Genomic DNA, 15037 nt, shown 5'->3' on the forward strand with positions numbered 1-15037 from the left:
TACAGCTTCTGCAAAAAGGACTTGAAGCAATCCCAAGCCTCACCGCATGGGCACCTAACCGATAATAGCCGGTGAGAATGCCTACCAAACTTGATAGCTGCGGCTTTGTTACTCTTAGAAGTTCTCTCCAGCTCCTCCGATACACGCGGGGCCAGCAGGATCTCGCGACTTTGCACATTTGAGAACTAGCCCAGCGCTCGCTGAGTTGATGCGAGGCCCATCTTTCCAGTAGCAGACTACAAGTTCTCACGGGAACTCCAATCCTCTCATATCGCGATGAAGCCGTCTCAAGAGCGCCCCACTGACTCCAATGAGGGCAGACCTTTGGACGCTCTTCAGCTTCTTCACTGACGTCGTTCTTTTCAGCGAGTTCCATCAGACAAGGACTCCGTACCTCCAAACCATTAAATAGTTTTTATTTTTGCATGGACTTTTCAAACGATCCTCTTACCACCTACAGTAAATGTAGATATGTTTTCTTACGCGCAATAACTGCGCAGGAAATGTAAATGATTTGGCAAGAGCTCGTGCAATAAAATGAGTCTTCTGTATATTCTGCTTGAATAGACTCCAAATATTAATCTATTAAATATCTAACTAACTATTTATAAAACATCTAGCTATCGTTCTGAGACGCGTATTTTGGGACGTTCTAAATTCGTTCAAGAATAATGAACTCTGTTTCATCGTTTTTTTTATATTTTTCTACAGCTTCTACGGTAATCATTCTGTGAGGCTTTGAACTTAGCTAATGGCCACACGTTTTTAGTGCCATGATTAGCTTCCTGGTTAGTCCTTCTACTAGTAGGTTTTATAATTGTTCTTGCATCTTTATTATGAACAAATGATTAAACATTTTTCCTCAAAAATATTGTATTTTACCAGTTTTCTTTCCAGAAACTATAAATCTTTCAGATCTTTTAAGGAGTATGCGGATTCCATTTTGGAGGAACTCAGCATCTTTTGAGGCAATTATAAAATTTTTGGCACAGTCAATCCAAGCCACATCGAACAAGAGAGGCACTTAGAGTGAAGAAAAAATGCCTGAAAATAGGCTACTTCCATCAGCAAAGTAGAGTCAAACAGTTGTTTTAGTTCATATTTGAGGCTAGCTGACAATGGATGTCTACCAGAGCTGCTAGTATTTTTATGTGAAAAGTTTCACGAGGATACATATGTTTCATGTGCTGAATCCGATTCTCATCAAACTTGGGACGGCATATGCTGACGATTCGACTGCTATCATGTCAGGTAGGTGCCCTCAAAAGTAGAATGCAATACTCACAAGGACGCCCAGAAAAATTTACAATTGGACGGAATTGGTCGGTCTGGAAGTAAATCCAGATAAAACGGACTTAGTACTATTTACAAGAAAGTACAAGATTCCCAACTGGTTATCACCGATACTTGCACAAGTTCAATTCACACTTAAAATATCGACTAAATACCTAGAACACCTAGGAATGGTAGATAGTAAACTGTCATGGGAATTTAATGTGAAAGAGAGAGCAAAGAGCAAGCTTCTAATGCCTTATACGCATGCAGGAAAATGCTCGGTACGTTTTGGGGCTTATCTTCTCGTCTTACACATTGGATATACATGGCGCTCATCAGACAAAGCTATATAGTTCGCTAATATGGTGTTCGACGTGCGATAAAGTGACTTACGTTAAAAGATTGAAAAGCGTGCAAAGGATGGCAGAAAGATGGAATATGTGGCAATAAAAAAACTTCTCGACTGACATCCAATCAAATTAGTAATAAGAAACTCAATCAAAAGATCTGCACTAAGACTGAAGATGGCTGGACAATTCTCACAAAAGCATTTTGGTCATAGTAACTTCCAGGGCATAAACAGAAGGCCAGACTACGTTATTACACAATTCAATTTTGACAAGATGGCTTGTTTTGTAGTAGAATAGAATGGCTGGCTGAAGTGTTTAGAGTCCGATTACCGCGCATACAATTTCTTTGCAGATGGAACCAAAATGACGGAAGGAGTAGAAGCGGCTACCTTCTGCCCGCAGTTTTATCTCCAAAAGTCTTTCAGGCTCCCTAATCGCTGTAGCATATTTCAAGCTGAGATCTCTGCTGTAACCAAAGCAGTTGAATTAGCATTGGAATTTACTCCCCTGATACTCGCACAAACATGTTTATCTATAGTTAAGCTGCTATTAAAGCAAGAATGGCTGTAATGACTAGCTCGGAATGCGCGCAACTCTGTATTGGATCTACAATGGGCGAGTTCTGCGAGAATAGGCAGGCCACAATTTACTGGGTATCAGGACACAAAGAAATAGAGGGTTGGAATGAGAGCGTTGACGAGCTTGGCGGGCACCCTCCTGCCTAGGATCAGTACGTCGAACATATATCCCTCACTTCTAGTTGTGAAGACGCAACAAGACGAGGAACCAACTCTGGAAACATAGTCTATAAGTATATGGGAAGCCTCGACCTCCCACAGAATTGCCAAAATAATGCTACGAGCTTGTAACACTTTATTCTATCAATCCCAAGGAAATAATTTAAGTTAATGGTCGGAGTGCAAACGGGACATTGTGTCGCTCCACATCATGCAGCTAAAATAGGATTGGTCCGGAACGACGTGTGTAACTTATACAAAGAAGAAAGAAGTAGATTAGAACACCTAATTTGCCACTGTCCTGCTCTTAGTTAAACTCTGCCTGGCATCAGTATACTTTACATCTCTGAAGGATATTGCTGACAAAAGTTCAAATTATTTATTAAAACTCGCCTAGACATGTATCGCGAACTGTGTTTAACCCGATTCCAACAACACTACAAATTCTTGAAGTTTATTCAGATCAGCCAGATATATTATACATAACCCAACCTATATACTTCATGCTTTTAGTATGCCTTTTGGTGTTGAAGATTTCCCGTGTAAATTCTACGTTATGCGTAGAAAACAGTTTATGTCGTAGAAATGATCAGAATGTCAGATGTTGCTATGTTGCGATCCTACAGAAATTCCTGTTGTCAAGAATACAAAGGTTCCAACCAGTGTTATCATTTTAGGAGTTCTAAGCAACAAATGACATGCCACCATGCTTCTTTACTCAAGGATATTGAGTGAATTCTGCTGCACACCATACATCGAGTTTCTAGAGACAATGGATTAACAGTACCTACCCATACATCTTTTAGCAAGGCTCCGATTTTCTGCTCCTTCACACAAAGCAATGGTGACACAAGAAAAAAATGAAATGGATGGCTAAAAATTTCCATGACTAAATAACACCGAAATTATGGCCGCCTAACTCCCCAAACCTTAATTCACTGGATTACTACGTATGGAGCGTAGTTGCGCGTGAAACCAATAAGAATCCCCAAACACCATTACTCCTCTGAAGGCTTCAATTAATTCCGTTATGATCAATATGAATATGAAGAGGTTAGGGTAGGTTTTTTTGGTAATCGATTTGGAATAGGCCACGTACTTAGACCACGTATATTAAATCCGTTGTGGTACCACTGTGTAACGCGGGTACTTCAGTGTTTATTCATCATTGGAACTATTTAGGCGCTCTTATGAAGTGTATGATAGATTTAATCCCAATACCGGATAGATCCGTAAGAGAGTCAAAGAGTATTTTCCTAATAACTGCTAACCTAATAACTCCTATCTAAGGCTGAACAATTACAGAGGTAGTTTTCTATTATTTTTTCCTCTTCTCTACAACTTCGGCAGTATTCATGAGAAAGCACTTCTAGCCTAGAAGAGTGCCTAGCTAACAGATAATCACCGGTGACCCGAGCCACGACTTTCGAGATGTTTTCTTCTGAGAGGTTGAGCAATTATCCTGATCTTCTCTTATCTATTTGCGGCCAAATTAGTCTGGTTGTAACATGAGTATTTTCTTCTCTCCAGGACCTTTTGGCCTCCTGAAGAATATTATTTTTTATCCTTAATTTGCAAGTTGCCATAGGAGTTGGAATATTGTCTCTGCTTTCAAGCAGTGGAGGATTAGTATCTTTTCTGGCTAGCTCATCTGCCTTGCACCTTCCTTCAATATCTCTATTTCCCGGAACCCATATATGATTGACTTTGAAGGCGGTGCTAATATTATATCATTTAGAGCTGTCAAGCATTCCTGAGCAATATGAATAAGAATAATTTGATTCGGGCATGCAATCTTTTCCGAGCCCAGATCGATTACGTTATTGCAGCTAATTGAAAATTTTGTTGAATAATTTTATAGACATATAATTATGTTGTGTAAAAGTTTCGTGAAATTTTATTAAATTTTGTTCAAAATAAAAGCTAATTAGTTTTACTCTCAAGTTGTCCCCTCGAATTTGGGTTTGCACTGTTAGTAACATAACATTTTCTGTTAGGCTAGCAAAATTGAGTTCGTTCCGTTTTCTAAGCTAGTTAACATACTTTGATACCATTACTATTGTAGTTAATTTGCTATTCTGCAATTTAAGAACAGTGGAAGCATCCTTATCATTCCCAGCACCAAAGTGGTTATGCAGTATTTATGATCATTACCAGCTTTCAATGTTGTTTGGTTGGCAGACTCATGTCGTCCGAATGGATACAAACGCTCCGACTCCGCAAGTACTCGATGCGGTACCAGCTGGTGGTAGCAGAAGAAGAGCAAGACCTCCTCAGGTGGATAAAGACTTGGCTTCACTTGGTGTGTCCAACTGGCGTCAGTTAGTACGAGAAAGAAACGACAAGCGCTCTTTGTTAAACTCGGTCACAGTCGCTTAAGCGGCCAACGTGCCAATAAAGAAGAAGAAGAAGTAGAAGTCTTTAATATTCGAAAATAATAAAAGTTGTTTAGTTTTCTCTACAGGAAATTACCAGTATGCTCGCATATCACAACTCGTGCGCATTTATCGGGCACACATTTCACGTTTTCAATGAAAACAGTCCGACAACACCTATTTAACTTTCATTTATGTTTGCACATGTGGATATGCTGTCTACACTCATTATCTATTTTTCTTTGCTGTTTTTTTTTTGTTTTTGTTCAATTACTAAAGAAAATGTAGGTTTTTATGTCAGGAGGTACAAGTTAGCTAAGAAGCTACGCAAAAGTGTGTGAGCTTTTATGGGTTATTATGTGTCTAGACATAATCATTGTCGCGCTTTCGTTACTACGCAGTTAGTCTCTTGGGATAGCCGCTTTTTTATTACGTACTTTTGGACATGTAAAGTGACAAGTCAAATTACTTTGCGCGTTAAAAAAGTGAGTATATGGATAGCAAAAATTTGGTTCACGTATATGCGGTACAGTGATGGAGGGCTTTTAATCCAAATAAATGGTTGGGATGATAGAGATTGATGAGGTAACAACTTTTACATTTACAAAGGAGTATTTGGATATTTGAGTTATATTTACAATACAGGACATGCCTTCGGGTAGGACCTGCTCGAGGGCAGACTTTGTATAATGACCCTCTGACGACAAAGACGCTGTCTATCATGGAGAGAAGTGAGTGAATATTTTTTCAATGGTTCAGCGCCAAATTAGCCAAGTTTATCAAGGATGCTGCAACTAAAACTCACAAATACCGTTAGCGATTTTAAATTACTGCGAAGAAGTTAAGTGATCTCTGTTTTTGAATTTTCTTAAAAAATATTGAGCAAATTTCGCGTCAGCTTCTTTTTGGCTCTGATTCACAATTCGTGGAACCCATTGAGGAAATTTGTTTGTGCATTCCCAATCATGATGCAATATTTGCAATGAATGCTATATTCACGCTCATTTTTGAGTTTAGCCAGAGAAGACTTAGTGCTGTAAGACATCGCCTAATATCACTGAATTCGTTGCGACAAATACGAATGGTGGTTACACCAGCAAGACTATTGCTCTGATGTGGTCGGAATTTGTAATTAGTAGTTTTTCTTACCACTGTATTTTGCTAAAATACCAACTTTTGTAAGTAACAATTTCCATCGAATAATTTTCATTGATTAAGAAAAGAATGCTGAAATTTCCGATATGCTTTTGATTGCAAGTTTTCTTACAACCCCTGAGTCGCTCAGTCGCTCTCAAGCGTCATTCTCTCATTATCTTCCCGTTTGCTACGCTGCGACTGCGCTGCTTACCGCAACATTACCAACACATTCACTGAATCAGCGTTCAATAGTACTGGCCACTGGGATGAACAAATTGGTCTATAAAAAAGTACTACATATAACCCGCAAGTGGCAGCAACGCGGCTTATACTTTGTCTCCAGAGCATTCAGTGCATTCTTTAATTTTTCCAACGAAGGAAGTGCGAAGAAGTGAAAGAAAATTGCAGAATATTGCATGCTGAAAATCCGCTTCTATTTCTCCCGCGCGGATCTAAAAACTTAAAAAAAAAGCAAAGCCATATAGTGAAACAAATGATTAGGAGTAAAGTTAGCGGCACCATTTGGAAAACCTTGAACGACGCATTTGCGTGGTGCTTACAGTTGTTAAACTGTGCGTTGGGCAAGCAAAAAAATGTTAATTTTTCTAGCAGCATATTTTGTTTCTAACAAACTAACCTTCGTGTATGTATGTATATGCATTTTAAGTATCCTCTATGTAAGCCTGTAATTGGCTCATTTTCCTTAGGATATTACAACTTTTTGGTTGGCTAAAGAGTCATACTAGTTCTTGAAAAATTCGTTAATAATTAATTAATTTCCACTTCAAATTTTCATAACAAGTTTTAATAATAAAAAATTAAAAAAAAAACCAATGTCAATGAAGACATAAAAAGGTACCGTCTGAGAATTATTCACTATTGACAGCTACCCGTTACTTTTTAAAGACCCTTTATTTATTTTGTATTGAATATGAAAAATACAATGAAACACACACACACATGAATATTGACATGCACACATACAAGTGAATAGATTATTAAATTTTTATATTTTTTACGATATTATTTTATTATTTTTTCTTTTTCTCTTTTGTTTGTTAAAAATAATTATTCATGAAAGAATTTATATACAGGAAAGTGCAAATCGGGCGGACTCTACCTGCGTACACTGGGGCGTATGAGTGATTGCAGCGCACCCTGCACCCAGTTGAATGTTCATCATACGCCACGGCGTGTGTTAATGACGACTCATTATTTTTGATTTAATAACATGCGCTGCGTTCTGTGGGAGGTTTTTGTTTTAAATGTTTTACTATTAATGCTTAACTTTTCAGTGCAGCTTTGTCAATCATTTAGCGAAAGTTTCTAGTCAGTGGTTAATAAATTCAATTTATTTCGGTGTAGTTCAATGAGTTGCTGTGATTATTCTCAGAATTTATTGAACAGAAGAAGAGGAAAAGAAATTAAGTTGGTAAAATATGCGAAAAATATATCTAAGCTATGCAATTATGTAAGTTTGAGTTTTGTTAGAAAGAAAATGTTCTGATTTCTCGATTTTTCACAAGTTGTTGGTGTTTTTTTTTAGACGCATAGAGAGGTAAGCACTTGCTTTTGACATGTCAGTGCTGTCTGCGCCGACAAATTACCGTCCCACAAGTGAAAGGCATTTAGAATAAGCGAAAATGCGTTTTTAAAATCCTCGTGCCGTACGGAAGAAAAAAAATCAAAGCACATCTACAATCACATTGCGGTGCGCATAATCGTCCATTTGAGCAGCTTGTACAGCGCAATAAAACGAATTGATTTATGTGTTAATACACTTTTTTCAATACTAAGTATTCTCTCAATACGAGTGTAATGAGAAAGCTGTTATCGCTGTGCAAGTGACAGCTTGACAGAGGAGCCAAATTTGTCGGCTCGATGCTGTTCTTAACAACTCGCCTTTTGCCCTCACACTATGCAGAAGGCTTTGATGAAAGATTTTAGCACGCATAAGATCTTTGACTTGGTGCAGGAATTGAAGTCATTGGAAACGCGTTTGCAACATTTATTCATACATTTAACTGAAAATCGATTGCCAGTTGAAACTGACTTCTAAATTGAAATCATATTTAGCGATGAAGGCCATTTCTAATAGGACTATGTTTAAGTTCGTGCGGTTTTTTTTCGAAATTTGAAACTTTATTGACGTAAAATGGTTACAAATTTAATATTCAAAGTATTGTCCATCGCTTACTACTACTTTTTCCCATCTTTCTGGCAATTCACGGATTCCCTTTGTGAAAAATTCGGTCGGTTTTGCCGCAATCCACGAATCGATCCATTTTTTGACTTCATCGTAATTACGGAAGTGCTGGTCAGCCAGGCCATGTTGCATCGATCGGAAGAGATAGTAATCGGATGGCGCAAGGTCTGGACTATACGGCGGGTGGGGTAGGACATCCCATTTGAGCGTTTCTAAGTATGTTTTGACCACTTGTGCAACATGTGGCCGAGCATTGTCATGTTGCAAAATAACTTTGTCGTGTCTATCGGCGTATTGCGGCCGTTTTTCTCGCAGTGCTCGGCTCAAACGCATCAATTGTCGTCGGTAGACATCCCCCGTAATCGTTTCATTCGGTTTCAGTAGCTCATAATACACAACACCCAGCTGGTCCCACCAGATACACAGCATAACCTTCAGGCCATGAATATTCTGCGCCGACGTCGATGTTGAAGCATGGCCAGGGTATCCATACGTTGCCCGACGTTTTGGATTGTCGTAATGGACCCACTTTTCATCGCCAGTCACAATTCGATGCAAAAAACCCTTTCTTTTGTGCCGTTGAAGCAGTTGTTCGCATGCCATAAAACGGCGTTCAACGTCTCTTGGCTTCAATTCATACGGCACCCAATGGCCTACCTTTCGGATCATTCCCATGGCTTTTAAACGTTTGGAAATGGTTGATTGATCAACTCCCAAAGTTTTTGCAACCTCTTCTTGCGTTTGAGCCGGATCTTGATCGAGCAATTCCTCCAATTCGGTATCCATGAACTTTGGCGGCGCACCCTCGCGTTCTTCGTCTTCCAAGCCAAAATCACCACTTTTAAAGCGTGCAAACCACTTCTGGCACGTTCGCTCAGCTAGAGCATGCTCACCATAAACTTCCACCAAGATACGATGACTTTCGGCTGCTTTTTTCTTCATATTAAAATAATGAAGAAGAATTCCCCGCAAAAACACATTATTTGGCACGAAATTCGACATTTTCAAGTGTGGTAAAAATATTGTTGTTTACGCTTCAAATAAAAAACTTATACTGACGTTTGTGCCTTACGACAGTAGCTCTCCAATGAATGTTTGGAAATGTGGATCGATGGAATAATAATCAAGTTACGCCATCTGTTGTAAAACCGCACGAACTTATCGATAGACCTATTAGCTAAACGGTTAGGTGAATCAGTCGTGCAGTTGATATGGGGCGAATATGCGCAGCACCGTAAAGAAAAAAAAGCATACAAAAATATAGTTTAAAATGTAATAAATACACAACTGCAGCCCAAAATATTTCTAGAATATTTTAATTGCAATTGCCGTGAAATTGGGATGGAAAGTCTCTAGTTTGGAATATACAAAGCGAGTACCTGAATCTAAATGAACCACACGACATAAACAGGACAGATTTATGTTGCAGAAAATTCCCAAGTTTGGGAAGGTTAATGGGAAAGAGTGAGTTTTCCGATAAAAAGATGATTCCTAAATGTATAGGCGTAATAAACGGAAGAAAAGGGTGGAGGGAATGACTCGTAACTTCTGAGAGGGTTCTGTCATGGTTTGGGCTACCGCTAGTGTCAAAGGCAAAACGCCTACATGTTGCACATCCACAGTGAATACTGCCAAGAACATAGAACTTCTAGACGATTTGATGATAATTTCCATGAAGAACGAATTTTCCAGCATGACAACACAGCTCTTCATGCTTCCAAAGTAGCAAAAAAATGGTCTACCTGCAGCCTTGAACTTATCCCTATCGAAAATGTATGGGCTATACGTTCTCAATCGTTTCTAAAAAATGAAAGACAGCGTCAAATCCCTTCTTCTGCTTCTTCTTCATTAGCGCGATAACCGCTTACGTGATTTCGGTAGAGTTTAATAAAGCGCCAGTCGTTTCTTTCTCGTGCTAACCTCCTCCACCTGATCTTTCCAACGTAGAGGAGCCCTTCTTCTGATCCTTTTTCTCTGCTACCACCAGCTGGTACCGCATCGAATATTTTCAGAACCGGACCGTTTGCATCTATTAACCTCTTATAAGTACTACTAATGTCGGATGAGCAAAAATGATCAAAATATTATAAAAAATTAAACCAAGGCATTGCGCCTTGATGACTTCAAAAAGCTATAATCAAAGGGGGATCCAAAACAAATTACTAAGCTCCAAATTACAAACTAACCCCAAGAATTCTATTTGTTTATTATGAATATAATAAAATTTGTCTTTTAATTTAAATAACAAAAACAAAAAGTGTTAGCCTTAAACTGATAATAAAAATATTAGAAATTTATATATTTGGACTTATAATTTTACCGTGTGGTGCATTTTTAATGAATATAATTACGATATTTTTGACGTTCGTTACGCTCCCTTAGGTACCTGGGCGCAAAGGTGTAATTCAGAATGCGCAAGCTGACGAACTTTGCTAGGCTGAAGCAGCTGAATGGTTAATAATTAGAACCTAACCGTCTCCGGTTTGTCTGCAATATCAGTGGGGTAGTCTTGGTTAGAGACAATCACAGATTACCTTCAAAAAAAAAAAAACACAATCTTCACCATACATCTGTGTCCTAAATTGAAAATATTTCAGTCATTTTTTTGGCATTTTATGCGATTATTGTACATTTTCTAAGCACATTTGTAAGTTAAGTTTCTCAGATAACAGACAACATACCTAGATTTTGCAGACACTGCTCCACATTTTAACAGCAGCTGCTAACAGCTCTCCCCTGGTTAGAGACACTGTAAACTGGTCTTGTTGCGTATTGGATATTCTTTGGTATTCTTCACTTTGCGAATAAGTGTGAGTGATATTTTTTATTTATTTTTTTTATTTTTTATTCCTTTATATTTTTAATTATTTATTGAATTTTATTTTATTTTTTTTTATTTTTTTTAAGTTTTTTGATTTAAAGAAGTCAAGAAAACGTGATTTCAAACTGACTCCAGAAACTAAAGAATAATAAAAATATATACACAATAAAATTACAAACTTACTTCTAACTTAACTAAAAGATAGAGTTGAATAGTATACAAAATTCTTTCTTTGTAACTGATGCAGCTCTTGTGAAATAAAAATAGAACTAAAAAATGTTTCCAGCTCAATTACGAGCAAATATTTCGTATAAATTCCATAAAATGCAGCCTTTTTTACTCAAATGATTTTTTTCTTTACTTTAAATACAATGCAGCTGGTGCGATGCGGTAAAAATAAAACTGCAACAATTTTTTTCTGAATAAAGTCTAGTAATCCGTTCCCATTTCAAGTGAAATAGCTGTCATAATCCATATAAAAACCGAAGTCGGGAAATGTGTGTGAAATTTCACAATAATTTCATGACAAGGTTATACTCTGTTCATGCCAAGCGAAAGTTAGCAACATGCTGCCAACATGATGTTGGCAACATTCTTTCACCGCCGTTCAAATTGCATTTGCTGATTACAATTTTATAAAAAGTGACAACTTGTCGAATTTAAAAATTGTATTCAAATGGAAATTCGGCAAAATTGTAAAAATCTGCGTAAAAAGTAAGTTTGCTTAACGTTTTTTTGCATTTTATTTTATTGCCACAATTCTTTGCGTTAGTAGTGAGGAATGCGTAAATAAAGGACATTCCCGAACCTCAAGTTAGAGAAAGACGGAAACATTGTCTCAATCTACAATGCAAGCATCTCTGCATCCACTATACGCACAGCTTCTTTGAAAAACGAAATGTTTTTTAATTTTAATTTTCGCCGCTGTAAAATATTCACTTGAAATAAAGTGACGTTGCCAGCAAACTTTCACGGCGGAGAACAGTAAAACTGGAATGATAGACGTGTATATTGGGCTGTCACGCACTGGAGTTGAATATTTCGGTCCAATCGGAGTTTCGACGCTCTTTAGACGCCTCAACTTGGAACTAGTGAGTTATAATTAAAAAACTATTTTACCAAGGCTAACCTGTCAGAATAGTATCGGGGAATCCCTCTGGTGTCTCTCCTGCAACACCTTCACAAAAAAGCTTCCATGCTACGGAGCTCAGCAAGCAAATCCTTCTGGGTTTTTACCATATGAATCAGCCCTGCAAGCACTTGTTAGAGCCTGAGCCATCTCTCAGGCGAGTCAGAAGGCATCTCTTCGACTATACTTATTAGATCCAGGACCAAATACGGCCACAGTTAGAGGACCGGGCAGTATATAGACAGATATTAAACGACACTCATCGGAAATTTCTTACCACCTTCCTAAACTTCTGATCCACGAATGCAAATTGTGTAATTGTAAGGTCTTCAGCTGCCTCACGAGACCCGCGTAATTTGGCTCGTTTATGTTCTGGTTATTGTAGCAGGTTAAACTCGTACTTATGCAAAATCGACCTCGACATACCCAGTTGATGTCCGATGACTCACCTGTTCATATGCATTCCTAAACCCACTTACTTAACACCCGTCCCTCTCTGGACCCAACCCATCGAAACAACGTTTTCTGAGCCACCCGTTAGATAAGATAAACGAGGACCAGCGCTGACTATACTGCAGGACTTGATGAACTGTTACAACAACAACAACAACCAAGGCTCCATTGGAGTATATTTGCATATGGTGATTCTAAATTTATTCCATAAAATCTTTCCAATCTCTTGGTCGTGCAGGTAAAATTTCTCTGCGTTCTGGGATCCAGGACATAAGAACATAGAGAGAAATGAAATTATTGACCAGCTTGCAAGGACTGAATTGGTATTAAAGACCTCCCGATCATCGGCAACCCCTGACTGTTGTTAAAGGGGAATTACACAACTTATTTTTCAGGAAAGCACAGATCAGATGGGGTCCCCTTTCTTCGTGTACTACTTGGAAAACTCTGTGCCCCAGTACAATGACGCAGGACGCAGATAGTCTTAGAGACTCCACACCATTCAATTTGTAAACCGGTCAATCGACAATGGGTCACTGGGTGCTTCTTTCTTCGTCAGGCTTGGGCAGTGCGTCAACCTAAATCCCATCAATCTTTTCCATTACATCAAGATCTCTGGTTGGCTGTAGATATCTGCCCATTGGAAGTGTCAAAATAGTATCTAAACGAAGTTTTAGTGCTACTTGGAGAATAGTACCAGAGTGGTACTTCAACTATTTCACCTACCTACCTAAGACTGAAATCAGGAAGATCTTTCCCAAATTCTTAGAACTAATAGATAATCATTCAGAACGACACCTGTCTGATATGAGTATAAGCTTTTGGTTCATGATGTTGGAAATTGCGCCTCCAAATTTGCCTGATGCAATGACCCCTTCGGTAGGCAATGGCAAGCCTCCAAGTGTATTTCTGCCATGAAAAAGCTCCTCATAAAAACAATATCTGCCGTTCGGAGTGGGCTTGAAACTGTAGGTCTCTCCAATTGTGGAACAACATCAAGACTCACGCCACAAATAGGAAAGGAGCTCGCCCAGCTGACCATAAGAACGTACAGTCTGTGTCTGAAGAAAATAACCGGACTTTTCTTGTAACTTCAAGATATATTTCGTTCTGCCTTTTTCTGCGTAATAGTCCCATTCAAAGCCTACGACGCCAGTGCTAGCTCAGGTTAGTGTCGTTTGAAACTTTCCCGTAAACGCAACCAAACAAAAATGAGTGAGAAGTACGCAAAGCGTTTTGTGGCGGTATTTTTATGCACGCATTTGAAAGGGACGAAATTATCTTACACCGCGGCTGCAAAAATGATTAAAAATTCAAAAAAAAAAAACGTTTGTTGTGATGTGGAATTAGCGGTATAAGGTGGACAAAAATGTTGTTGACTTTTCCGAGCGCGGCTTGAAGCGAGTGACGACAAAAAAGCATAAAGTGATCGCCCAATGTTTTAAGTGGGACCCTTCTTTGTGTCTACGCCAAGCACGATCAGTTCTTGCTAAAAAGGGAATAGTATCAACACCATCGAACGTTGACTGAAGGAAGCGAACATATCCTACCGTCCCACATCATCAAAACCAATGCTCTCTGAAAAACAATTTGAGAAACAACAAAACAAAAAAAAAAAAATGGCGTCACTGTATTGGGATGGCCTTCCAAGTCCCCAGACGCCATTGAAAATGTGTGAGGAATTCTGAAAACGCATCTTGCCGGAAAGCCAGTCCACGATTTAAAGTAACTCGGGCGTCAAGTTCGTAAAATCTGGTCCTCTTTGTCAACGAGCTACGCAGAAAAGCTGGTTCAAAGCATGCTGAGAAGTTGCCAGGCTATACTCCACAACGATGAAGATTACACGGCTTATTAAGTAATTGCGACTTGTAGTTTTGTACATACTTCCACGTAAACATTTTTAAATATATATTTTTTATACTTCATGAATAATCGCGGTTCCTTTTTCTGACACACACTGATTGTATATATTATATTTTCAAGTATTTTTATTGCCCAGTTCATTTTTTAAACGATTGTACATATCATGCGTTTTGGCATTGAAACCTCAGCGGAAAACTTGTCCCAATCTTGACCTTGATGAACACCTGAGCTCCTGATAGCTTTGGATGCTCTTAAGATAATCCGCTGATATGAATGTGAACAGCTGTGAGTGCTAGAAGAGCCTCCGTTGATGCATGATTTCAAATCATATTAACTAAAAAGAATAAACGTTATTTCTGTTTCTTAATTTAACAAAATTCATTCATTTCATTTTTTACTAACAATCACATCATCAGTTCAACTAATAACAGTCGGAAAAAGCTTTTAGCCGTAAGTATTTACGCAATGTAATTTGTCCATCTCTATTGCTTGCCTAAGCGCAATTTTATTTATTTATTTTGTTGAACAATCAGAGAGAAAATAGCACAAAATCGAAAAATACCAGGAAATAAAATAAATCCAAGTCAGTGAAGCAAACAAAAGCGGCATTTGAAATGAAGTGCACAATCACCAATAAATAAAAACATAGCTACAAATATATAGGTATATATGTGGCTGACACAAGCGAATC

Source organism: Anastrepha obliqua, chromosome 3 (assembly GCF_027943255.1).
Source record: "Anastrepha obliqua isolate idAnaObli1 chromosome 3, idAnaObli1_1.0, whole genome shotgun sequence".
Taxonomy (NCBI): domain Eukaryota; kingdom Metazoa; phylum Arthropoda; class Insecta; order Diptera; family Tephritidae; genus Anastrepha; species Anastrepha obliqua.